This window comes from Salvelinus namaycush, chromosome 32, assembly GCF_016432855.1.
Source record: "Salvelinus namaycush isolate Seneca chromosome 32, SaNama_1.0, whole genome shotgun sequence".
NCBI lineage: Eukaryota > Metazoa > Chordata > Actinopteri > Salmoniformes > Salmonidae > Salvelinus > Salvelinus namaycush.
The window spans coordinates 22,503,939-22,530,828 of record NC_052338.1 but is presented as its reverse complement, the minus strand read 5'-3'; the positions used below and the strand labels follow the sequence as shown (position 1 = coordinate 22,530,828).

Below are 26,890 nucleotides of genomic sequence, written 5' to 3'. Positions count from 1 at the left end.
AACAATAACCATCAAATTCAGAGTTAATGGAACAAAACCCCGTAAAAGCAGATGTATTGCTACCCATCATGCATTTTGCAGAGGGGGAGCTTTGGCGGGTGGTGCATAAAGCAGCCGCAGCAGCAGCCAGGGTGATTTATTTAATGCCCCATGCGCCGTTTCACTCACCGCCACTAGATGTTATGACGATATTACTAGTATCATATTTTGAATAAATCACAACAGTTATCGCATCCATTAAAACAATTACCTTTACACTCTATCTCTCTTGCCATATCTCCAAGAAACCCGTGTCAGGAACAATATGAATTTTTGTGTTCGAGACAAGAACTCCCTTCCCTTAAATTACCCTTCTTCATTACCTCACTGTGTGTGTGTGTGTGTGTGTGTGTGTGTGTGTGTGTGTGTGTGTGTGTGTGTGTGTGTGTGTGTGTGTGTGTGTGTGTGTGTGTGTGTGTCTGTGTGTGTGTGTGTGTGTGTGTGTGTGTGTGTGGGTGGGTGGTGGGGGGCACATCAGGGGAGAGAAAAAAACTTTTTTGAGTAAGGAGCTTTTGACCCCCCGAGGTTCAACTTCAGTCTAAATCTCTCAGTGTAAATTAAATACATCACATTAAAACTGACTGACTACTCTTAAGAGCAGGACCATGGCACGACTTTGAGTGTGTCCTAAAAGTACGAGTCACACACATTGTTGGCAGTGAACCCCAGACACTCAGGACTCACTAAGTGCCTTGTGATATTGTTAGAGCTGCACATCTACAGTCTCAGCCAGGGGAAGGATGCTGCTCAGACGGCACTGAGGAGGGAGCAGCATCTTGGATGTGACTCTGACTCTCCCTGCACTTGGTGTCTGAAATCATTTCCGTCTGCTGCCGACAGTCTCCTCTCCCCTGAGCCAGGTCCCTGGTCGGGTCTGATCCACGCGGTGTGATACAGTGTGATAGGCAACTTGAAGACATCCCTCTTTTTTAACAGCACTGTGCCACGAGGCGGAGGACTCAGAGACAGGGGAGGCATGAGGAAGAGGACGAGAAGAGGAAGAGGGCGAGGGGTTAGATTATCTTTAAATCCCATCCTTGCATTTCTGCTCAGACAAAAGAGGGGTCAGGGACGAGGTGGCTTTAAGAAGCAGGGATCTGAGAGTACATGAGTAGGAAGGGTGCTGGGTTTGGGTTATAGCATGCTTGTGTGTGTGTTGGCATACGCTTGTGAGTGAGTGTGTGTGCACATCTGCGCATCTGTGTGTGTAGTGTTATGTGAAAGCTGCAAAGCCCCCGTTGCTATTAGAGGAGTCTGCGAAGGATGGCAGTTAGATTGGGAGAAATCAGTGCATCAGAGAAGATGCAGCTTTTATCAGGGTCCCCCAGGAAGAGTAGCAGCAGCTTTGGCAGCGGCTAATGGGATCCACAATAAATACAAATACAGCCAGCCAGGTAACATTATACTGTAGGTTATAATCAGGCCCCCAAAGCCAGCCAGGTAACATTATACTGTAGGTTTTAATCAGGGCCCCACAGCCAGCCAGGTAACATTATACTGTAGGTTATAATCAGGGCCCCACAGCCAGGCAGGTAACATTATACTGTAGGTTTTAATCAGGCCCCCAAAGCCAGCCAGGTAACATTATACTGTAGGTTTAGATCAGGGCCCAACAGCCAGGCAGGTAACATTACACTGTAGGTTTTAATCAGGACCCCACAGCCAGCCAGGTAACATTATACTGTAGGTTATAATCAGGGCCCCACAGCCAATGAGGTAACATTACACTGTAGGTTTTAATCAGGGCCCCACAGCCAGCCAGGTAACATTATATTGTAGGTTATAATCAGGGCCCAACAGCCAGCCAGGTAACATTATACTGTAGGTTATAATCAGGGCCCCACAGCCAGCCAGGTAACATTATACTGTAGGTTTTAATCAGGACCCCACAGCCAGGTAACATTATACTGTAGGTTATAATCAGGGCCCCACAGCCAGCCAGGTAACATTATACTGTAGGTTTTAATCAGGGCCCCACAGCCAGCCAGGTAACATTATACTGTAGGTTTTAATCAGGACCCCACAGCCAGCCAGGTAACATTATACTGTAGGTTTTAATCAGGGCCCCACAGCCAGCCAGGTAACATTATACTGTAGGTTTTAATCAGGGCCCCACAGCCAGCCAGGTAACATTATACTGTAGGTTTTAATCAGCACCACAAAGCCAGCCAGGTGACATTATACTGTAGGTTTTAATCAGGGCCCCACAGCCAGCCAGGTAACATTATACTGTAGGTTTAAATCAGGGCCCCACAGCCAGCCAGGTAACATTATACTGTAGGTTTTAATCAGGGCCCCACAGCCAGCCAGGTAACATTATACTGTAGGTTTAAATCAGGGCCCCACAGCCAGCCAGGTAACATTATACTGTAGGTTTTAATCAGGGCCCCACAGCCAGCCAGGTAACATTATACTGTAGGTTTTAATCAGGACCCCACAGCCAGCCAGGTAACATTATACTGTAGGTTTTAATCAGGGCCCCACAGCCAGCCAGGTAACATTATACTGTAGGTTTTAATCAGGACCCCACAGCCAGCCAGGTAACATTATACTGTAGGTTTTAATCAGGGCCCCACAGCCAGCCAGGTAACATTATACTGTAGGTTTAAATCAGGGCCCCACAGCCAGCCAGGTAACATTATACTGTAGGTTTTAATCAGCACCACAAAGCCAGCCAGGTAACATTATACTGTAGGTTATAATCAGGGCCCCACAGCCAGCCAGGTAACATTATACTGTAGGTTTAAATCAGGGCCCCACAGCCAGGTAACATTACACTGTAGGTTTTAATCAGGGCCCCACAGCCAGCCAGGTAACATTATACTGTAGGTTTTAATCAGCACCACAAAGCCAGCAAGGTAACATTATACTGTAGGTTATAATCAGGGCCCCATAGCCAGCCAAGTAACATTATACTGCCCATTTTAATCAGGGCCCCACAGCCAGCAAGGTAACATTATACTGTAGGTTATAATCAGGGCCCCAAAGCCATCAAGGTAACATTATACTGTAGGTTTTAATCAGCCCCCCACAGAAAGCCAGGTAACATTACTGTCAGGTTTTGGCCAAGACTGTTTCGGGTTTTGGTCACTAGATGTCCCCATTGCACCTTTTTTGTACCTTTTGTTTTTCTTGCTCTAATTATTGTTTGCACCTGTAGGTCATTCCCTTGTTAGTATTTAAACCCTGTGTGTTCCTCAGTTCCTTGCTCAGTGTTTGTAAGTTAGCACCCAGCCCCAGCCCAAGCCTTGTTTTATATAGATATTTCTCTTGTTGGATTTTCCAGAGGTTCTCTGGTTAGTTCTTGTGTATTATTTGAGTAGTCTTTTGAGGTTTGTTTTTTCCCTGCTGTTTTTTACCACTTTGTGGAGGTTCTTTTGTATTTTGGAGGATTTCCATTTTGTGCCTCTTGGCTTTATTTTTGGACATTGTGGATTTAGTTTCTTTGCCTGAAGATTTTGTTCTTTAATTAAACCACCATCTCTAGTACTGCTGTGTCTGCCTCATCTTCTGGGTTCTGACGATTATTAGTGACTGTTTCTCGCACCGGGTCCTGACAATTACACTGTAGGTTTTAATCAGGGCCCCACATCCAGCCAGGTAACATTACACTGTAGGTTATAATCAGGGCCCCACAGCCAGCCAGGTAACATTATACTGTAGGTTTTAATCAGGGCCCCACAGCCAGCCAGGTAATATTATACTGTAGGTTTTAATCAGGGCCCCACAGCCAGCCAGGTAACATTATACTGTAGGTTTTAATCAGGACCCCACAGCCAGCCAGGTAACATTATACTGTAGGTTTTAATCAGCCGCCCACAGCCAACCAGGTAACATTATACTGTAGGTTTTAATCAGGACCCCACAGCCAGCCAGGTAACATTATACTGTAGGTTTTAATCAGGACCCCACAGCCTGCCAGGTAACATTATACTGTAGGTTTTAATCAGGGCCCCACAGCCAGCCAGGTAACATTATACTGTAGGTGTTAATCAGCCCCCCACAGCCAGCCAGGTAACATTATACTGTAGGTTTTAATCAGCACCCCACAGCCAGCCAGGTAACATTATACTGTAGGTTTTAATCAGGGCCCCACAGCCAGCCAGGTAACATTATACTGTAGGTTTTAATCAGGACCCCACAGCCAGCCAGGTAACATTATACTGTAGGTTTTAATCAGGGCCCCACAGCCAGCCAGGTAACATTATACTGTAGGTTATAATCAGGGCCCCACAGCCAGCCAGGTAACATTATACTGTAGGTTTTAATCACCACCACAAAGCCAGCCAGGTGACATTATACTGTAGGTTTTAATCAGGGCCCCACAGCCAGCCAGGTAACATTATACTGTAGGTTATAATCAGGGCCCCACAGCCAGCCAGGTAACATTATACTGTAGGTTTTAATCAGCACCACAAAGCCAGCCAGGTAACATTATACTGTAGGTTATAATCAGGGCCCCACAGCCAGCCAGGTAACATTATACTGTAGGTTTAAATCAGGGCCCCACAGCCAGCCAGGTAACATTATACTGTAGGTTTTAATCAGCACCACAAAGCCAGCCAGGTAACATTATACTGTAGGTTATAATCAGGGCCCCACAGCCAGCCAGGTAACATTATACTGTAGGTTTAAATCAGGGCCCCACAGCCAAGTAACATTACACTGTAGGTTTTAATCGGGGCCCCACAGCCAGCCAGGTAACATTATACTGTAGGTTTTAATCAGCACCACAAAGCCAGCAAGGTAACATTATACTGTAGGTTATAATCAGGGCCCCATAGCCAGCCAGGTAACATTATACTGCCCATTTTAATCAGGGCCCCACAGCCAGCCAGGTTACATTATACTGTAGGTTTTAATCAGCCGCCCACAGCCAACCAGGTAACATTATACTGTAGGTTTTAATCAGGACCCCACAGCCAGCCAGGTAACATTATACTGTAGGTTTTAATCAGGGCCCCACAGCCAGCCAGGTAACATTATACTGTAGGTTATAATCAGGGCCCCACAGCCAGCCAGGTAACATTATACTGTAGGTGTTAATCAGCACCACAAAGCCAGCCAGGTGACATTATACTGTAGGTTTTAATCAGGGCCCCACAGCCAGCCAGGTAACATTATACTGTAGGTTTTAATCAGGACCCCACAGCCAGCCAGGTAACATTATACTGTAGGTTTTAATCAGGGCCCCACAGCCAGCCAGGTAACATTATACTGTAGGTTTTAATCAGGACCCCACAGCCAGCCAGGTAACATTATACTGTAGGTTATAATCAGGGCCCCACAGCCAGCCAGGTAACATTATACTGTAGGTTTTAATCAGGACCCCACAGCCAGCCAGGTAACATTATACTGTAGGTTATAATCAGGGCCCCACAGCCAGCCAGGTAACATTATACTGTAGGTTTTAATCAGCACCACAAAGCCAGCCAGGTAACATTATACTGTAGGTTATAATCAGGGCCCCACAGCCAGCCAGGTAACATTATACTGTAGGTTTAAATCAGGGCCCCACAGCCAGCCAGGTAACATTATACTGTAGGTTTTAATCAGCACCACAAAGCCAGCCAGGTAACATTATACTGTAGGTTATAATCAGGGCCCCACAGCCAGCCAGGTAACATTATACTGTAGGTTTAAATCAGGGCCCCACAGCCAGGTAACATTACACTGTAGGTTTTAATCAGGGCCCCACAGCCAGCCAGGTAACATTATACTGTAGGTTTTAATCAGCACCACAAAGCCAGCCAGGTAACATTATACTGTAGGTTTTAATCAGGGCCCCACAGCCAGCCAGGTAATATTATACTGTAGGTTTTAATCAGGGCCCCACAGCCAGCCAGGTAACATTATACTGTAGGTTTTAATCAGGAACCCACAGCCAGCCAGGTTACATTATACTGTAGGTTTTAATCAGCCGCCCACAGCCAACCAGGTAACATTATACTGTAGGTTTTAATCAGGACCCCACAGCCAGCCAGGTTACATTATACTGTAGGTTTTAATCAGCCGCCCACAGCCAACCAGGTAACATTATACTGTAGGTTTTAATCAGGACCCCCAAGCCAGCCAGGTAACATTATACTGAGTACCAATATACTGTAGTTTTATCAGGCCCCACAGCCAGCAGGTACATTATACTGTAGGTTTTAATCAGGGCCCCACAGCCAGCCAGGTAACATTATACTGTAGTTTTTTAATCAGGACCCCACAGCCAGCCAGGTACATTATACTGTAGGTTAAATCAGGGCCCCACAGCCACCAGGTAACATTATACTGTAGGTTTTAATCAGGGCCCCAGCCAGCCAGGTAACATTATACTGTAGGTTTAAATCAGGGCCCCACAGACAGCAAGGTAACATTATCTATCTGTAGTTTTAATCACCGCCCACAGCCAGCCAGGTAACATTACGCTGTAGGTTTTAATCAGCCCCACAGCCGCCAGGTAACATTATACTGTGGTTTTAATCAGAGCCCCACAGCCACCAGGTAACATTATACTGTAGGTTTAATCAGGGCCCACAGCCAGCCAGGTAACATTACCTGTAGTTTTAATCAGCCCCCCACAGCCAGCCAGGTAACATTATACTGTAGGTTTAAATCAGGGCCCCACAGCAGCAGGTAAATTATACTGTGGTTTTAATCAGGCCCCACGCCAGCCAGGTAACATTACCTGTAGGTTTTAATCAGCCCCCACAGCCAGCCAGGTAACATTATACTGTAGGTTTTAATCAAGCCCCACAGCCAGCCGTAACATTATACTGTAGGTTATAATCAGCCCCACAGCCAGCCAGGTAACATTACCTGTAGATTTTAATCAGCCCCCACACCACCAGGTAACATTATACTGTAGGTTTTAATCAGGCCCCACAGACAGCAAGGTAACATTATACTATGGTTTAATCAGGGCCCCACAGCCAGCCAGGTAACATTATACTGTAGGTTATAATCAGGGCCCACAGCCAGCCAGGTAACATTATACTGTAGGTTTTAATCAGCCCCCCCACGCCAGCCAGGTAACATTATACTGTAGTTTTAATCAGGGCCCCACAGCCAGCCAGGTAACATTATACTTAGTTTTTAATCAGGCCCCACAGCCAGCCAGGAAACATTATACTGTATGTTTTAATCAGGGCCCACAGCCAGCCAGGTAACATTATACTGTAGGTTTAATCAGGGCCCACAGCCAGCCAGGTAACATTATACTGTAGGTTTTAATCAGGGCCCCACAGCCAGCCAGGTAACATTATACTGTAGGTTATAATCAGGCCCCACAGCCAGCCAGGTACATTATACTGTAGGTTATAATCAGGGCCCACAGCCAGCCAGTAACATTATACTGTAGTTTTAATCAGGGCCCCACAGCCAGCCAGGTACATTATACTGTAGTTTTAATCACCCCCCACAGCAACGAGGTAACATTATACTGTAGGTTTATAATCAAGCCCCACACAGCCAGGTAACATATACTGGTGTTTATAATCAGGCCACACAGCCAGCCAGGTAACATTATACTGTAGGTTTTAATCAGGGCCCAACAGCCGCCAGGTAACATTATACTGTAGGTTTTAATCAGCACCCACGGCCACCAGTGACATTATACTGTAGTTTTAATCAGGGCCCCAAAGCCAGCCAGGTAACATATACTGTAGGTTTTAATCAGGACCCCACAGCCAGCCAGGTAACATTATACTGTAGTTAATCAGGGCCCCCCAGCCAGCCAGGTAACATTATACTGTAGGTTTATAATCAGGGCCCACAGCCAGCCAGGTAACATTTACGCTGTAGATTTAATCAGCCCCCCACAGCCAACCAGGTAACATTATACTGTAGGTTTAAATCAGGGCCCCACAGACAGCAGGTAACATTATACTATCGGTTTAATCAGGGCCCCACAGCCAGCAGGTAACATTATACTGTAGGTTATAATCAGGGCCCACAGCCAGCAGGTAACATTATACTGTAGTTTAATCAGCCCCCCACGCCAGCCAGGTAACATTATACTGTAGGTTTTAATCAGGGCCCCACAGCCAGCCAGGTAACATTATACTTAGGTTTTAATCAGGGCCCCACAGCCAGCCAGGAAACATTATACTGTAGTTTTAATCAGGGCCCAACAGCCAGCCAGGTAACATTATAGCCCCCCACAGCCAGCCAGGTAACATTATACTGTAGGTTTTATTCAGCCCCCCACAGCCAGCCAGGTAACATTATACTGTAGGTTTTAATCAGGGCCCCACAGCCAACGAGGTAACATTATACTGTAGGTTTTATTCAGCCCCCCACAGCCAGCCAGGTAACATTATACTGTAGGTTATAATCAGGGCCCCACAGCCAGCCAGGTAACATTATACTGTAGGTTATAATCAGGGCCCCACAGCCAGCCAGGTAACATTATACTGTAGGTTTTATTCAGCCCCCCACAGCCAGCCAGGTAACATTATACTGTAGGTTTTAATCAGGGCCCCACAGCCAACGAGGTAACATTATACTGTAGGTTTTATTCAGCCCCCCACAGCCAGCCAGGTAACATTATACTGTAGGTTTTAATCAGGGCCCCACAGCCAACGAGGTAACATTATACTGTAGGTTTTATTCAGCCCCCCACAGCCAGCCAGGTAACATTATACTGTAGGTTTTATTCAGCCCCCCACAGCCAGCCAGGTAACATTATACTGTAGGTTTTAATCAGGGCCCCACAGCCAACGAGGTAACATTATACTGTAGGTTTTATTCAGCCCCCCACAGCCAGCCAGGTAACATTATACTGTACGTTTTAATCAGCCCCCCACAGACAGCCAGGTAACATTATACTGTCGGCTTTAATCAGGGCCCCACAGCCAGCCAGGTAACATTATACTGTAGGTTTTAATCAGGGCCCCACAGCCAGCCAGGTAACATTATACTGTAGGTTTTAATCAGCACCCCACGGCCAGCCAGGTGACATTATACTGTATGTTTTAATCAGGGCCCCACAGCCAGCCAGGTAACAATATATTGTAGGTTTTAATCAGGACCCCACAGCCAGCCAGGTAACATTACGCTGTAGATTTTAATCAGCCCCCCACAGCCAACCAGGTAACATTATACTGTAGGTTTAAATCAGGCCCCCACAGACAGCAAGGTAACATTATACTGTAGGTTTAAATCAGCGCTCCACAGCCAACGAGGTAACCTTAGACTGTAGATTTTAATCAGGGCCCCACAGCCAACCAGGTAACATTATACTGTAGGTTTTAATCAGCCCCCCACAGCCAGCCAGGTAACATTATACTATCGGCTTTAATCAGGGCCCCACAGCCAGCCAGGTAACATTATACTGTAGGTTTTAATCAGGGCCCCACAGCCAGCCAGGTAACATTATACCTTAGGTTTTAATCAGGGCCCCACAGCCAGCCAGGAAACATTATACTGTATGTTTTAATCAGGGCCCAACAGCCAGCCAGGTAACATTATACTGTCGGCTTTAATCAGGGCCCCACAGCCAGCCAGGTAACATTATACTGTAGGTTATAATCAGGGCCCCACAGCCAGCCAGGTAACATTATACTGTAGGTTATAATCAGGGCCCCACAGCCAGCCAGGTAACATTATACTGTAGGTTATAATCAGGGCCCCACAGCCAGCCAGGTAACATTATACTGTAGGTTATAATCAGGGCCCCACAATCAGCCAGGTAACATTATACTGTAGGTTTTAATCAGGGCCCAACAGCCAGCCAGGTAACATTATACTGTATGTTTTAATCAGCCCCCCACAGCCAACGAGGTAACATTATACTGTAGGTTATAATCAGAGCCCCACAGCCAACGAGGTAACATTATACTGTAGGTTATAATCAGAGCCCCACAGTCAGCCAGGTAACATTATACTGTAGGTTATAATCAGGGCCCCACAGCCAGCCAGGTAACAATATACTGTAGGTTATAATCAGGGCCCCACAGCTAGCCAGGTAACATTATACTGTAGGTTATAATCAGGGCCCCACAGCCAGCCAGGTAACATTATACTGTAGGTTATAAATCAGGGCCCCACAGCCAGCCAGGTAACATTATACTGTAGGTTATAATCAGGGCCCCACAGCCAGCCAGGTAACATTATACTGTAGGTTTTAATCAGGGCCCCACAGCCAACGAGGTAACATTATACTGTAGGTTTTAATCAGCACCCCACGGCCAGCCAGGTGACATTATACTGTAGGTTTTAATCAGGGCCCCAACGCCAGCCAGGTAACATTATACTGTAGGTTTTAATCAGGACCCCACAGCCAGCCAGGTAACATTACGCTGTAGATTTTAATCAGCCCCGCACAGCCAACCAGGTAACATTATACTGTAGGTTTAAATCAGGGTCCCACAGACAGCAAGGTAACATTATACTGTAGGTTTTAATCAGCGCCCCACAGCCAACGAGGTAACATTATACTGTAGGTTTTATTCAGCCCCCCACAGCCAGCCAGGTAACATTATACTGTAGGTTTTAATCAGGGCCCCACAGCCAACGAGGTAACATTATACTGTAGGTTTTATTCAGCCCCCCACAGCCAGCCAGGTAACATTATACTGTAGGTTTTAATCAGCCCCCACAGACAGCCAGGTAACATTATACTGTCGGATTTAATCAGGGCCCCACAGCCAGCCAGGTAACAATATACTGTAGGTTTTAATCAGGGCCCCACAGCCAGCCAGGTAACATTATACTGTAGGTTTTAATCAGGGCCCCACAGCCAGCCAGGTAACATTATACTGTAGGTTTTAATCAGGACCCCACAGCCAGCCAGGTAACATTATACTGTAGGTTATAATCAGGGCCCCACAGCCAGCCAGGTAACATTATACTGTAGGTTTTAATCAGGGCCCCACAGCCAGCCAGGTAACATTATACTGTAGGTTTTAATCAGGGCCCCACAGACAGCAAGGTAACATTATACTATCGGTTTTAATCAGCCGCCCACAGCCAGCCAGGTAACATTACGCTGTAGGTTTTAATCAGCCGCCCACAGCCAGCCAGGTAACATTATACTGTAGGTTTTAATCAGAGCCCCACAGCCAACCAGGTAACATTATACTGTAGGTTATAATCAGGGCCCCACAGCCAGCCAGGTAACATTACGCTGTAGATTTTAATCAGCCCCCCACAGCCAACCAGGTAACATTATACTGTAGGTTTAAATCAGGGCCCCACAGACAGCAAGGTAACATTATACTATCGGTTTTAATCAGCCGCCCACAGCCAGCCAGGTAACATTACGCTGTAGGTTTTAATCAGCCGCCCACAGCCAGCCAGGTAACATTATACTGTAGGTTTTAATCAGAGCCCCACAGCCAACGAGGTAACATTATACTGTAGGTTATAATCAGGACCCCACAGCCAGCCAGGTAACATTACGCTGTAGATTTTAATCAGCCCCCCACAGCCAACCAGGTAACATTATACTGTAGGTTTAAATCAGGGCCCCACAGACAGCAAGGTAACATTATACTATCGGCTTTAATCAGGGCCCCACAGCCAGCCAGGTAACATTATACTGTAGGTTATAATCAGGGCCCCACAGCCAGCCAGGTAACATTATACTGTAGGTTTTAATCAGCCCCCCACCGCCAGCCAGGTAACATTATACTGTAGGTTTTAATCAGGGCCCCACAGCCAGCCAGGTAACATTATACCTTAGGTTTTAATCAGGGCCCCACAGCCAGCCAGGAAACATTATACTGTATGTTTTAATCAGGGCCCAACAGCCAGCCAGGTAACATTATACTGTAGGTTATAATCAGGGCCCCACAGCCAGCCAGGTAACATTATACTGTCGGCTTTAATCAGGGCCCCACAGCCAGCCAGGTAACATTATACTGTAGGTTATAATCAGGGCCCCACAGCCAGCCAGGTAACATTATACTGTAGGTTATAATCAGGGCCCCACAGCCAGCCAGGTAACATTATACTGTAGGTTTTAATCAGGGCCCCACAGCCAGCCAGGTAACATTATACTGTATGTTTTAATCAGCCCCCCACAGCCAACGAGGTAACATTATACTGTAGGTTATAATCAGAGCCCCACAATCAGCCAGGTAACATTATACTGTAGGTTATAATCAGGGCCCCACAGCCAGCCAGGTAACATTATACTGTAGGTTTTAATCAGGGCCCCACAGCCAGCCAGGTAACATTATACTGTAGGTTTTAATCAGCACCCCACGGCCAGCCAGGTGACATTATACTGTATGTTTTAATCAGGGCCCCAAAGCCAGCCAGGTAACAATATACTGTAGGTTTTAATCAGGACCCCACAGCCAGCCAGGTAACATTATACTGTCGGCTTTAATCAGGGCCCCACAGCCAGCCAGGTAACATTATACTGTAGGTTATAATCAGGGCCCCACAGCCAGCCAGGTAACATTACGCTGTAGATTTTAATCAGCCCCCCACAGCCAACCAGGTAACATTATACTGTAGGTTTAAATCAGGGCCCCACAGACAGCAAGGTAACATTATACTATCGGCTTTAATCAGGGCCCCACAGCCAGCCAGGTAACATTATACTGTAGGTTATAATCAGGGCCCCACAGCCAGCCAGGTAACATTATACTGTAGGTTTTAATCAGCCCCCCACCGCCAGCCAGGTAACATTATACTGTAGGTTTTAATCAGGGCCCCACAGCCAGCCAGGTAACATTATACCTTAGGTTTTAATCAGGGCCCCACAGCCAGCCAGGAAACATTATACTGTATGTTTTAATCAGGGCCCAACAGCCAGCCAGGTAACATTATACTGTAGGTTATAATCAGGGCCCCACAGCCAGCCAGGTAACATTATACTGTCGGCTTTAATCAGGGCCCCACAGCCAGCCAGGTAACATTATACTGTAGGTTATAATCAGGGCCCCACAGCCAGCCAGGTAACATTATACTGTAGGTTATAATCAGGGCCCCACAGCCAGCCAGGTAACATTATACTGTAGGTTTTAATCAGGGCCCCACAGCCAGCCAGGTAACATTATACTGTAGGTTATAATCAGGGCCCCACAGCCAGCCAGGTAACATTATACTGTAGGTTATAATCAGGGCCCCACAGCCAGCCAGGTAACATTATACTGTAGGTTATAATCAGGGCCCCACAGCCAGCCAGGTAACATTATACTGTAGGTTATAATCAGGGCCCCACAGCCAGCCAGGTAACATTATACTGTAGGTTATAATCAGAGCCCCACAGTCAGTCAGGTAACATTATACTGTAGGTTATAATCAGGGCCCCACAGCCAGCCAGGTAACAATATACTGTAGGTTATAATCAGGGCCCCACAGCCAGCCAGGTAACATTATACTGTAGGTTATAATCAGGGCCCCACAGCCAGCCAGGTAACATTATACTGTATGTTTTAATCAGCCGCCCACAGCCAACCAGGTAACATTATACTGTAGGTTTTAATCAGGGCCCCACAGCCAACGAGGTAACATTATACTGTAGGTTATAATCAGAGCCCCACAGTCAGTCAGGTAACATTATACTGTAGGTTATAATCAGGGCCCCACAGCCAGCCAGGTAACAATATACTGTAGGTTATAATCAGGGCCCCACAGCCAGCCAGGTAACATTATACTGTAGGTTATAATCAGGGCCCCACAGCCAGCCAGGTAACATTATACTGTATGTTTTAATCAGCCGCCCACAGCCAACCAGGTAACATTATACTGTAGGTTTTAATCAGGGCCCCACAGCCAGCCAGGTAACATTATACTGTAGGTTTTAATCAGGGCCCCACAGCCAGCCAGGTAACATTATACTGTAGGTTTTAATCAGGACCCCACAGCCAACGAGGTAACATTATACTGTCGGCTTTAATCAGGGCCCCACAGCCAGCCAGGTAACATTATACTGTAGGTTTTAATCAGGGCCCCACAGCCAGGTAACATTATACTGTAGGTTTTAATCAGGGCCCCACAGCCAGCCAGGTAACATTATACTGTAGGTTATAATCAGGGCCCCACAGCCAGGTAACATTATACTGTAGGTTTTAATCAGGGCCCCACAGCCAGCCAGGTAACATTATACTGTAGGTTATAATCAGGGCCCCACAGCCAGGTAACATTATACTGTAGGTTATAATCAGGGCCCCACAGCCAGCCAGGTAACATTATACTGTATGTTTTAATCAGCCGCCCACAGCCAACCAGGTAACATTATACTGTAGGTTTTAATCAGGGCCCCACAGCCAGCCAGGTAACATTATACTGTAGGTTTAAATCAGGGCCCCACAGCCAGCCAGGTAACATTATACTGTAGGTTTTAATCAGGGCCCCACAGCCAGCCAGGTAACATTATACTGTAGGTTTTAATCAGGACCCCACAGCCAACGAGGTAACATTATACTGTCGGCTTTAATCAGGGCCCCACAGCCAGCCAGGTAACATTATACTGTAGGTTTTAATCAGGGCCCCACAGCCAGGTAACATTATACTGTAGGTTTTAATCAGGGCCCCACAGCCAGCCAGGTAACATTATACTGTAGGTTATAATCAAGGCCCCACAGCCAGGTAACATTATACTGTAGGTTTTAATCAGGGCCCCACAGCCAGGTAACATTATACTGTAGGTTTTAATCAGGGCCCCACAGCCAGCCAGGTAACATTATACTGTAGGTTATAATCAGGGCCCCACAGCCAGCCAGGTAACATTATACTGTAGGTTATAATCAGGGCCCCACAGCCAGCCAGGTAACATTATACTGTAGGTTATAATCAGGGCCCCACAGCCAGCCAGGTAACATTATACAGTGGGTTTAAATCAAGGCCCCACAGCAGCCAGGTAACATTATACTATAGGTTAAAATCAGGGCCCCACAGCCAGCCAGGTAACATTATACTGTAGGTTTTAATCAGGGCCCCACAGCCAGCCAGGTAACATTATACTGTAGGTTATAATCAGGGCCCCACAGCCAGCCAGGTAACATTATACTGTAGGTTATAATCAGGGCCCCACAGCCAGCCAGGTAACATTATACTGTAGGTTATAATCAGGGCCCCAAAGCCAGCCAGGAAACATTATACTGTAGGTTTTAATCAGGGCCCTACAGCCAGCCAGGTAACATTATACTGTAGGTTTTAATCAGGGCCCCACAGCCAGCCAGGTAACATTATACTGTAGGTTATAATCAGGGCCCCAGAGCCAGCAAGGTAACATTATACTGTAGGTTTTAATCAGGGCCCCACAGCCAGCCAGGTAACATTATACTGTAGGTTATAATCAGGGCCCCACAGCCAGCCAGGTAACATTATACTGTAGGTTTTAATCAGGGCCCCACAGCCAGCCAGGTAACATTACACTGTATGTTTTAATCAGGGCCCCACAGCCAGCCAGGTAACATTATACTGTAGGTTATAATCAGGGCCCCACAGCCAGCCAGGTAACATTATACTGTAGGTTATAATCAGGGCCCCACAGCCAGCCAGGTAACATTACACTGTCGGCTTTAATCAGGGCCCCACAGCCAGCCAGGTAACATTATACTGTAGGTTATAATCAGGGCCTCACAGCCAGCCAGGTAACATTATACTGAAGGTTTCAATCAGGGCCCCACAGCCAGCCATGTAACATTATACTGTAGGTTTTAATCAGGGCCCCACAGCCAGCCAGGTAACATTACACTGTCGGCTTTAATCAGGGCCCCACAGCCTGCCAGGTAACATTACATTGTAGGTTTTAATCAGTGCCCCACAGCCAGCCAGGTAACATTATACTGTAGGTTTTAATCAGTGCCCCACAGCCAGCCAGGTAACATTACATTGTAGGTTTTAATCAGTGCCCCACAGCCAGCCAGGTAACATTATACTATAGGTTTTAATCAGCACCGCACAGCCAGCCAGGTAACATTACACTCTCGGCTTTTATCAATTTCTTATTGTTGTTGCATTGTCGAGAAGTAAGCATTTCATTGAACAGTGTATACCATGTGTTTCCCGTACATACGACTAATACAATTGAAAAGCTAGGTGGGAATGAGGTGTGTTTACTTTTTAACAGCCATCAATACTATAAATCAAATCAAATCAAATGTTATTTGTCACATACACATGGTTAGCAGATGTTAATACAAATGTAGCGAAATGCTTGTCCTTCTAGTTCCGACCGTGCAGTAATATCTAACAAGTAATCAAACAATTTCACAACAACTACCTTATACACACAAGTGTAAAGGAATGAATAAGAATATGTACAAATAAATATATGGATGAGCGAGGGCTGAGCGGCATAGGCAAGATGCAGTAGATGGTATAGAGTACAGTATATACATATGAGATGAGTAATGTAGGGATTGTAAACATTATATAAAGTGGCATTGTTTAAAGTGACTAGTGATACATTTATTACATCCAATTTTTAATTATTAAAGTGGCTAGAGATTCAAGTCAGTATGTTGGCAGCAGCCACTCAATGTTAGTGATGGCTGTTTAACAGTCTGATGGCCTTGAGATAGAAGCTGTTTTTCAGTCTCTTGGTCCCAGCTTTGATGCACCTGTACTGACCTCGCCTTCTGGATGTTAGCGGGGTGAATAGGCAGTGGCTCGGGTGGTTGTTGTCCTTGATGATCTTTTTGACATCGGGTGCTGTAGGTGTCCTGGAGGGCAGGTAGTTTGCCCTCGGTGATACGTTGTGCAGACCTCACTACCCTCTGGAGAGCCTTACGGTTGTGGGCGGAGCAGTTGCCATACCAGGCGGTGATACAGCCCGACAGGATGCTCTCGAATGTGCATCTATAAAAGTTTGTGAGTGTTTTTGGTGACAAGCCACATTTCTTCAGCCTCCTGAGGTTGAAGAGGCGCTGTTGTTTCTTCTTCACCACGCTGTCTGTGTGTGGGGACCATTTCAGTTTGTCCGTGATGTGTACGCCGAGGAACTTAAAACTTTCCACCTTCTCCGCTGCTGTCCCTTCGATGTGGATAAGAGGGCGCTCCCTCTGCTGTTTCCTGAAGTCCATGATCATCTCCTTTGTTTTGTTGAGTGAGAGGTTGTTTTCCTGACACCACACTCCGAGGGCCCTCACTTCCTCCCTGTAGGCAGTCTCGTCGTTGTTGGTAATCAAGCCTACCACTGTAGTGTGGTAGCTATATGGAACATGTTTGTGACAGAGCGCACATTTTCAGATGATAACCTGCCTGAAATGGTTCTGAGGAAGTAGCTAATAATAGGTCCTTTCTGAGCGGAGGTGGTTTCCTTTGACCAGCTACGCTGTGCCTTGTAAGGCAATGAGATAGGACCCAACCGTACAGCTGGTCTGCAATAAAGACTCATGTTATTTCTTTACGTAATTTCTTGACACACAAAAGATGTGTCCTGAATCCTGACTGAAGCTATTTCTCTTGTCCCTTCAAGCATTAGTGTGCTGCTATGAGAGAAAGGAACCAGCCACAGTACACACAAAAAGACACAGGTCAGTCATCATAAGGTGTGACTGCAGTTACATTCTTCCTATCTCCCATGGTGTAACGGTCGTCGAAGTCGTTCTCCTCCTCAGACGAGGAGGAGCATGGATCGGACCAACACGCAGCGAGGTATGTAGACATAATGATTTATTATAACAAGACGAAACACTATGAACACTTGAACAAACTACAAAACAATAAACGAAGTCAACAGACCTGAACAAACGAACTTACATAATAACACGAAGAACGCACGAACAGGAACAGACTACATACACGAACGAAAACGAAACAGTCCCGTGTGGTGCGACATACACAGACACGGAAGACAATCACCCACAAACAAACAGTGAGAACAGCCTACCTTAATATGGTTCTCAATCAGAGGAAACGTCAAACACCTGCCTTTAATTGAGAACCATATCAGGCAACACATTTAACCCAACATAGAAACACATAACATAGAATGCCCACCCCAACTCACGCCCTGACCAACTAAACACATACAAAAACAATGGAAAACAGGTCAGGAACGTGACACATGGACTTACAGGTATAATGGACATTTTGGCCAAAACAAAACAATCAACATCAATCATCCAGAATGTTTTTTGGGGCATTTGATCAAAATCCTATGTTTTCAGATGACATTACAAGCCATGGGCATACACAAAATGATTGCAGCCACGTCTACCAAAATGGAAACAGTTCATTCTGGAAACAACCTGTTTATTGTTTAACACAGTTTATACTAAAAGAATTGCTTGGCTCTCAGCATTAATGAGATGGATTTGGGGTAAGGCCCTGCGATAGACTAGCTTCCTGTCCAGGTGGTTGTAACGATGTGCGCTGAGAGTCGGGAAGTTCAGGGAGCGAGTGTTTTAATAAATAAATGAAACATAATACAAAACAAGACACATGAACAACGCACAGACAGGAAACAGAAACAATGAGGACCCAAAGGGAGTGACACATATAGGGCAGGTAATCAAGGAAGTGATGGAGTCCAGGTGAGTGATGACACGCATGTGCGTGTAACGATGATGACAGGTGCGCGCCATAACGAGCAGCCTGGTGACCTAGAGGCCGGCGAGGGAGCACACGTGACGGTGGTGTACTTGAACATCAAGCTGCTTAGCAATACAGAAACAGGACATAGGCTCCGGCCTTACGGACCGTTTTGGCTTAGACAAGACTACTTTCATTGTAGTGTGTAAACCCCAACCCCTGTAGCTTGCACAGAGAGCCTGGTCCCTTAGTAATACAAATCTGAGGCAACACCATGGGTTATGATGGATTTCAGCCCGACAACAAAGGGAACTAGTGCTCCTGTAAACAAGGAAACAAGCACATTAGAAAATGTGAGTAAGGTGGGGAAACAAATCCATTGTAAATGCAGCAGCGAGTGACACAGGCGAAACGTTCCCGAAATTGCTTTATGATGGAATATGAACTTGTGAGCCGAGGGAAACAAAAGAGAGGTGGAAAGGAATCTGCAATGCAGTGCAGTTTAGGTCAAAAGCTAAAATTACTCAGACAGATAATCAGACAAACGGAATTCTCAAGTGCAATTCCAATTATTTACACACAGCCACCTGTTCTCACTTCAGAGAGGGAGAGAGGGTGTTTGTGTGTGTGTATGCATGCATGAGTGTTTGCCTACGTGTCTGTCGGTTGGTGTGAATAGGCTTTATATAATCACAAATACATAGGAAACAAAAACCCAACCTGCTCACAAATCTTCCCACCTGATACAGTATGTTTGTTCAAAGACTACAAAAAGCTTTAGAGGATCCCAAAAGAACAATGGATTCAAGTTGTTTTTGACTTTTTCTACTTTGGCTTGACACTGTAAATGGATAGACAACACCAACAAAGCTTTAACCACACTTTACCGACACTCCTGTGTACAGAAATCCCAATCTGAGATCTACACAGTACATATATCACTCTTCCTCGCCTCTCCTAAAGGCAGCCCCCCGCACCTCTCTGATTCAGGGGTTGAGTTAAATGCGGAAGATACATTTCAGTTGAAGGCATTCAACTGGGGCGGCAGGTAGCCTAGTGGTTAGAGCATTGGACTAGTAACTGAAAGGTTGCAAGATCAAATCCCTGAGATGACAAGGTAAAAATCTGTTGTTCTGCCCCTGACCAAGGCAGTTAACCCACAGTTCCTAGGCTGTCATTGAAAAAAAAGTGTTCTTAACTGACTTGCCTAGTTAAATAAAGGTAAAATTAATTAATTAATTAATTTCTACATCTGACTAGGTATCCCCCTCTTCTCTCCCTCCTTTCCAAAATTCCCACAGTGTGACTCCTGGATGTTGCATTAAACCGGAGCAACACTTTTTTTGCCTAATGTTAATCAATGAAAATCCTCTGTTATCCATTTACTCCCAAATTAAAATCCAATTGCTTAATGCTAAGAGAGAGTGAGAAAGAGAGAGAGGCACAGCCTAGCTGACGTCATCAGAGCAAAATACTAAAGCTCTATTTCCCCCCGGACTGGGCTTGATGGAATATCAAACAGAAAAACATATTGACATTTACAATAATAAAGAAGGAAGGAACTCCTTGCCTTAATTCAATCTGACCTGATTACACTGATTACACTATTGAGTGCCATGCTTTTACTGCATCATTGTTCAAAGATAAAATGGGCAGAGACTGGGAGGGGAGGAGCATGGACTGGGAGGAAGCAGGAGCATGGTGTGGGAGGAGGGAGGAGCATGGACTGGGAGGAGCATGGACTGGGAGGAAGCAGGAGCATGGACTGGGAGGAGGGAGGAGCATGGACTGGGAGGAGGGAGGAGCATGGACTGGGAGGAGGGAGGAGCATGGGCTGGGAGGAGGGAGGAGTATGGACTGGGAGGAGCATGGACTGGGAGAAGGGAGGAGCATGGACTGGGAGGAGCATGGACTGGGAGAAGGGAGGAGCATGGACTGGGAGGAGGAAGGAGCACGGACTGTGAGGAGCATGGACTGGGAGAAGGGAGGAGCATGGACTGGGAGGAGGGAGGAGCATGGACTGGGAGGAGGGAGGGGCATGGACTGGGAGGAGGGAGGAGCATGTGCATACTGCAAACCCAGAGCATGTTGGTGGTCTGAGTTAAAATGCTCTGCCCCCTAAAAACATCCTGTAAAAATGTCACGCTTACATGCTCGGCTAGGCTCATATATGGTTGGCCAAGCCAGCAAAGCTGCATGTGTGTGTATGTGTGTGTTCTAATTACAAAGGGTATGTGTCGCTGAACTTGAACTTCACCATTCATGGCGTCATCTATAGATCTGCCCCCGGGTCTCTAGGCCCATTCAGTCCACTCAACCCTATCAGTCATATCCTGTATCTCCCTGTACATCACCAACCCCCTGGAGTCTCTCCACAGTGACCACCCTGGATGACACTCTACTCTACTCCACACATGCTGCCTCCCAAATACCACCCTATTCTTTCTTTAGTGCACCAGGGCCCAAAAGTAGTGCACTATAGGGATAATAGGGTGTGATTTGGGACACAGTCTGTGTATTAACTTCCCCTTCCTCTTTTATCATCTGGGAGTGTCAAGAGAAGATAAGGGGACAGTCCCATTGTGGCAAACACACCCTGTGTCCAGAAGAATAACAGGACGGAGCAAGTTGAAGGGGAGGATCATGGGAGATATGAGTAGAGTGTCACTGCTGGCGCCATCGCCACTAAAGATAAGGTGCGTCATGTTCATGTTATTTTTCATTTTTTGCTCTTCACCGTTCACTCGCACACACACACACGCACGCATGCACACACATGTACACTGTAGTGCACGTATCTAAGGTCTGTAATGCAGATAGTCATCTTTTGCCGTTTGGTGGAAGTGAAATTAATTGGGCACTGGGATGCATGAGAGCGAGAGAGAGCGAGAGAGAGAGAGAGAGAGAGCGAGAGAGAGAGAGCGAGAGCGAGAGCGAGAGCGAGAGCGCGAGAGAGAGAGAGAGAGAGAGAGAGAGAGAGAGAGAGAGAGAGAGAGAGAGACAGAGAGAGAGAGAGACAGAGAGAGAGAGACAGAGAGCGAGACAGAGAGAGATAGAGGGAACGAAAGATGGAAGAAGGGGGGGGGGGGGGTATGCTCTGTTGGAGCCTACAGACGATGATGAAGCGATGCCATTAAGAGATGGAGTGTGGAGGATCCTCTTTAAGCCATCACCACACTGCAGGCAACTCAGCAGTTAAGGTACTGTCTCTCTCTCTCTTCTCTTTGGCTTTAGACAGGGAAACAAACCACTGTGTCTGTTCTGGCTCTTCATCCCAGCAGCTGGATACCATGCACCTGTCGCTGCACTGATCTCTGAGACAGAAGTGTCCAAAACTATCAGATTTCATTAGTTGATTTTAACAAACATTGTGTTCTAAGTATAAATGCTTTTATCTACCTTCCCAGGGACTACAGTTGAAAACTAGCCAGCTGGCACATTACCAGAAATGTTGATTGATATACATTGTCCCTAACAAATAAATGCAATAAATGAAATTATATTTTATAGCCATTATTATACGGTAACAATAAGGGTATGACCTGTGTAGTTTTAATGTACTTAACATTTTAACTGGTAGGAAACATAGTATTGTGACTACTGGTGTCTCTGTATTCCAGGAACAAAAAGAGTGAACACCTTTAGACTTAATCTAATGGAAGGGAAAATGTATTCAGCATCCTCAGAGATGTGCTAACGCATATTAACCAGTTGATGGAACAGACACGATCCATATCACAGTGAGTCATTGGTTGCGTCTCAAAAGCCACCCTTTTCCCTATGTAGTGCAATACTTTTCACCACGGCTCATAGGGCTCTGGTCAAAAGTAGTGCAACTATGTAGGGAATATGGTGGCTTTTGGAACAGAACCACAGTCATAAAATAAACTGCAGGGAGGGATGTCCCCTGCCGGTGAAAAAGAACCCCAGCAATGTATCAAAATTCAGACCCAATTCACAGTCAAAATATTGTTTTAATATCTATGCTAATGATTATGTTCATCTCTGTGTAGGTTATTATATGGGGTATTTGGTACAACAACAGAACAATGAGCTGAGCATTCTGAAACCCACTGTTGGCCATTTGAGGCTGCTGCTGTTCTCTCCAATATATTCCTCCTGCTTTTATAGCAAGCAATCAACCCTTTGACTTCTTTAGGAAGAGAAAAGGAGTGTGGGATTGATACCTTTATATTAATAATTGATAATACTCACTGTACAAGTCATTGGATCATGAGACGGCAATATGTGTGTGTGTGTGTGAGTGTGTGTCATAATAAACTGTGTTGATTGAGTCAGAACTAAAACACTGAGATACCAATCTGCCTCAGAGCAATGTTTATCAAAATGGTGTCTCTTTACCCACGATGAATATGTGAATATCCAATGGCTAGTAAAGATGAAATGTTTCATATTGCATTTCAATAGGAGAGGCTTCACAGTAGGAACCACAGTAGGAATCAATAGCACCCATGCTGTCACAGCACTGATATTTCAAAGCACACAGAGGATAAAGAGAAACAACAAATATAACCAGTTGAAATATCTGGTTTGTGACAAATATGCGGCGGCCATTTTGATTTGAGAATATTGGTGTCTACACTATACCCCATGTGGAATGCTGATGGGACAAACTGTCACAGTTTGTCAAAATGTGTAGATCTATTATTAAAATCTATATCCCCTCAGGCCTTTCTCTCTTTGCTTATCACGTACAGGTAACTGCAAAAATAATGGTGTCACATCCCTCCAATAGAGTTCCAGACAGTTGTAGAATCTATGCCAAGGCACATTGAAGCTGTTCTGGCGGATTGTGATGGCCCACCTCCCTACTTTATATTGTAGTTTCCTTTATTTTGGAAGTTACCTGTACATAACACCCTTAGGGCCAATGCAAAATGATCGACATCGACCTCAATCTAATAAAACAACATTCTTTCCTCTCTATCCCCAAAACACACAAGTCACTTCTTTCTCTTATCTGTGGTGTTGTCAAGACGAAGGTTTCTCTAATGAGGCCCAAAATGGCTATCTCGTTAGTTTGTTTGTTTTGGAGCCGTACGCTAGCAGTAAAAAAATGATATCCTCATTATACATTTACATTTAAGTCATTTAGCAGACGCTCTTATCCAGAGCGACTTACAAATTGGTAAGTTCATACATATTCATCCTGGTCCCCCCGTGGGAATTGAACCCTGGTCCCCCCGTGGGAATTGAACCCTGGTCCCCCCGTGGGAATTGAATCCACAACCCTGGCGTTGCAAGCGCCATGCTCTACCAACTGAGCCACACGGGACACAGAGAATGCCACTAAAGTGGCTCCCTATTCCCTATATAGAGCCCCATAGGGCTCTGGTCAAAAGTAGAGCACTATAAAGGGAATAGGGTGCATTTGGGACTCAGACTTTAGGGCTCTATTGCTTTATTCCAGAGGACCTGCATCCTTCTATTCACCAGTAGTCTATTGTTGTTGTCTGTGTTCTAAGACTTACACTCAATGCCATTATCCAAACCGATGGGTGCGTCTAATGGCACCACCCATTTGGGACGCAGCCCATATCTTAAATGTTTACTCCATGTCTATCAGAGGGCTCATCAATTCCTCTAAAAATAAATTCCTGGAAAAATGATCACATTAATAAATCTTCTTCAGACTAGGGTCTATTTTTCTCCACTTCCTGTCTGACTGATGTGCCCAAAGTAAACTGCCTGTTACTCAGGCCCAGAAGCCAGGAAATGCATATAATTGGTACCATTGGATAGAAAACACTTTGAAGTTTGTAGAAATGTTAAAATAATGTATGAGACTAAAACACAACTGATATGGTAGGAGAAAATCCAAAGAGAAACCAACTGGAAAAAATAAATCTTTGATCGCCCATGCTCTTCCAACGGAATGTATAGGGTCATATCCAAATCCAGCTCCCAGATAGCAATTCCTATGGCTTCCACTAGATGTCAACAGTATTTGTTCAAGGTTTCAGGCTTGTTTCTTCCCAAACGAGGAAGAATTTAGAGTTTTAGTACTGGGAATCAGAGTTGGAAATCAGTCTGTGCGCGCGACGAAGAGGACACGCACCTGCTTATTTTGCTTTTCTATTGAACATACTTCTTTCCTTATGAAATATTATAGTTTAATTACATTTTAGGGTACCTGAGGATTAAATAGAAATGTATTTTGACTTGTTTTAACAAAGTTTAGCATTAGCTTTTTGGATTCCTTTCTCTGCATGTTGAATGCGTGGATTACTTAAATCGATGGCGCCAACTAAACAGACTTTTTGGGATATAAAGAAGGATTTTATCTAACAAAACGACAATGCATGTTGTAGCTGGGACCCTTTGGATTGCAAATCAGAGGAAGATTTTCAAAAAGTAAGTGAATATTTAATCGCTATTTGTGATTTTATGAAGCCTGTGCTGGTTGAAAAATATTTTGATGTGGGGCGCCGTCCTCAAACATGGCATGCTCAAACATCGCATGGCATGCTTTCGCTGTAAAGCCTATTGTAAATTGGACAATGTAGTTAGATGAACAAGACTTTAAGCTTTTAACCAATATAAGACACTTGTATGCACCTAAATGTTTAATATCCATAATTTTTATGATTATTTATTTGAATTGTGCGTCCTCCAATTTCACCGGAAGTTGTCTGAGCGGCCTTTCAGGTTGTGTCGATATAGGACTCGGTTTACTGTGGATATAGATACTTTTGTACCTGTTTCCTCCAGCATCTTCACAAGGTCCTTTGCTATTGTTCTGGGATTGATTTGCACTTTTCGCACCAAAGTACATTCATCCATAGGAGACAGAACGCATCTCCTTCCTGAGCGGTATGACGGCTGCGTTGTCCCATGGTGTTTATACTTGCGTACTATTGCTTGTATAGATGAACGTGGTACCTTCAGGTGTTCGGAAATTGCTCCCAAGGATGAACCAGACTTGTGGAGGTCTACAATGTTTGTCTGAGGTCTTGGCTGATTTCTTTTGATTTTCCCATGATGTCAAGCAAAGAGGCACTGAGTTTGAACGTAGGCCTTGAAATACATTCACAGGTACACCTCCAATTGACAAAATGATGTCAATTAGCCTATCAGAAGCTTCTAAAGCCATTACATCATTTTCTGGAATTTTCCAAGCTGTTTAAAGGCACAGTCAACTTAGTGTATGTGAACTTCTGACCCACTGGAATTGTGATGCAGTGAATTATAAGTGAAATAATCTGTCTGTAAACAATTGTTGGAAAGATTACTTGTGTCATGCACAAAGTAGATGTCCTAACCGACTTGCCAACACTATAGTTTGTTAACAAGAAATTTGGGGAGTGGTTGAAAAACTAATTTTAATGACTCCAACCTAACTGTATGTAAACTTCCGACTTCAACTGGAAATGTATTACACATCCACCAACCTAGCCTATAACAGTGATGCACCGATTCTTGTTGCCACCCATTCTAACAGGTGTCAGATGTTAGTGACAACAATGAACAAATGGAGACACATTTTACGCTCTCGCCTTATACGAAAAGGGTGTGTAATATGCGATCACGTGACTGTTATTGCACCCTGTGGAAGGGGCATGGCATCCCTCATAAATGCCACCTGCTGTGATGAATGTGCCTATAACAGACAGATTGGAAGCGGAAACACATTTTACAGTCAGGAGAGATTCATCTCGAAGAATATCATTAAACTGAAGAGAGAAGGAAAGTACAGATGTGTCGATTTGGTAAAAGCATCACAGTTGGATACAGATATGGGATCTTAATCTGAGTCAGTTTGCCACAGCAGGAAAATAATCCTGCAGCAACAGGAAATGTAAATTATTATGTGGATTATGTGCAGGAAAAGAGGAGTCAAATTTAGATCCTACATCTGTACATTTCTTATAAAGTTGGTTTGATTTGTAATTTTAGATGTAAAAAATGTACACACAGCATGGATTGTACGGTATATACAGTGCTGCCAAGAGGAACTGGACGTTCATGAATGCAGAGGGCATGGTGTACATATTTTTTTAAACAATTTACTAATTTTGTTTTGGGGTGAATACAGAAATTGGTGTTTGTGATAGATGGCTGGGAAACTTGATGCTTGTGTTACTGCTTGTCTGCCACACATGATTCATACACTGTAGGTTTTTAATCCACATCCCACACTCCTTGAGCCTCCCAAAAAGCTTACATTGCTCACTGTATTGATGATAAAAGGCTAAACCTCCAGGATATAGACCATCCCAAAAAGTATTCTGTGCACAGATTCTTGTTTTTGTCACTGCCCACTGTGTACTCTACGCCTGAAGCGTATAGTATACCTGATGGCATTTTGAAAAGTCATGCCAAAACACAAATTAGCGGCCTTGTTTTTCTAGTCACTCTCAAGATTACAGATCTGGCACCAATGAACACCATGAAAAATGAA

At 45.0% G+C, this 26,890-nt stretch overlaps 1 protein-coding gene across 1 annotated transcript in view; it reads right to left on the bottom strand.

Annotated features, from left to right (window-relative positions):
• LOC120027058 (CUB and sushi domain-containing protein 3-like) overlaps positions 1 to 26,890 on the bottom strand; it is a 704,521-nt gene that overhangs the window by 240,634 nt on the left and 436,997 nt on the right. The gene's annotated exons all lie outside the window — the stretch shown is intronic.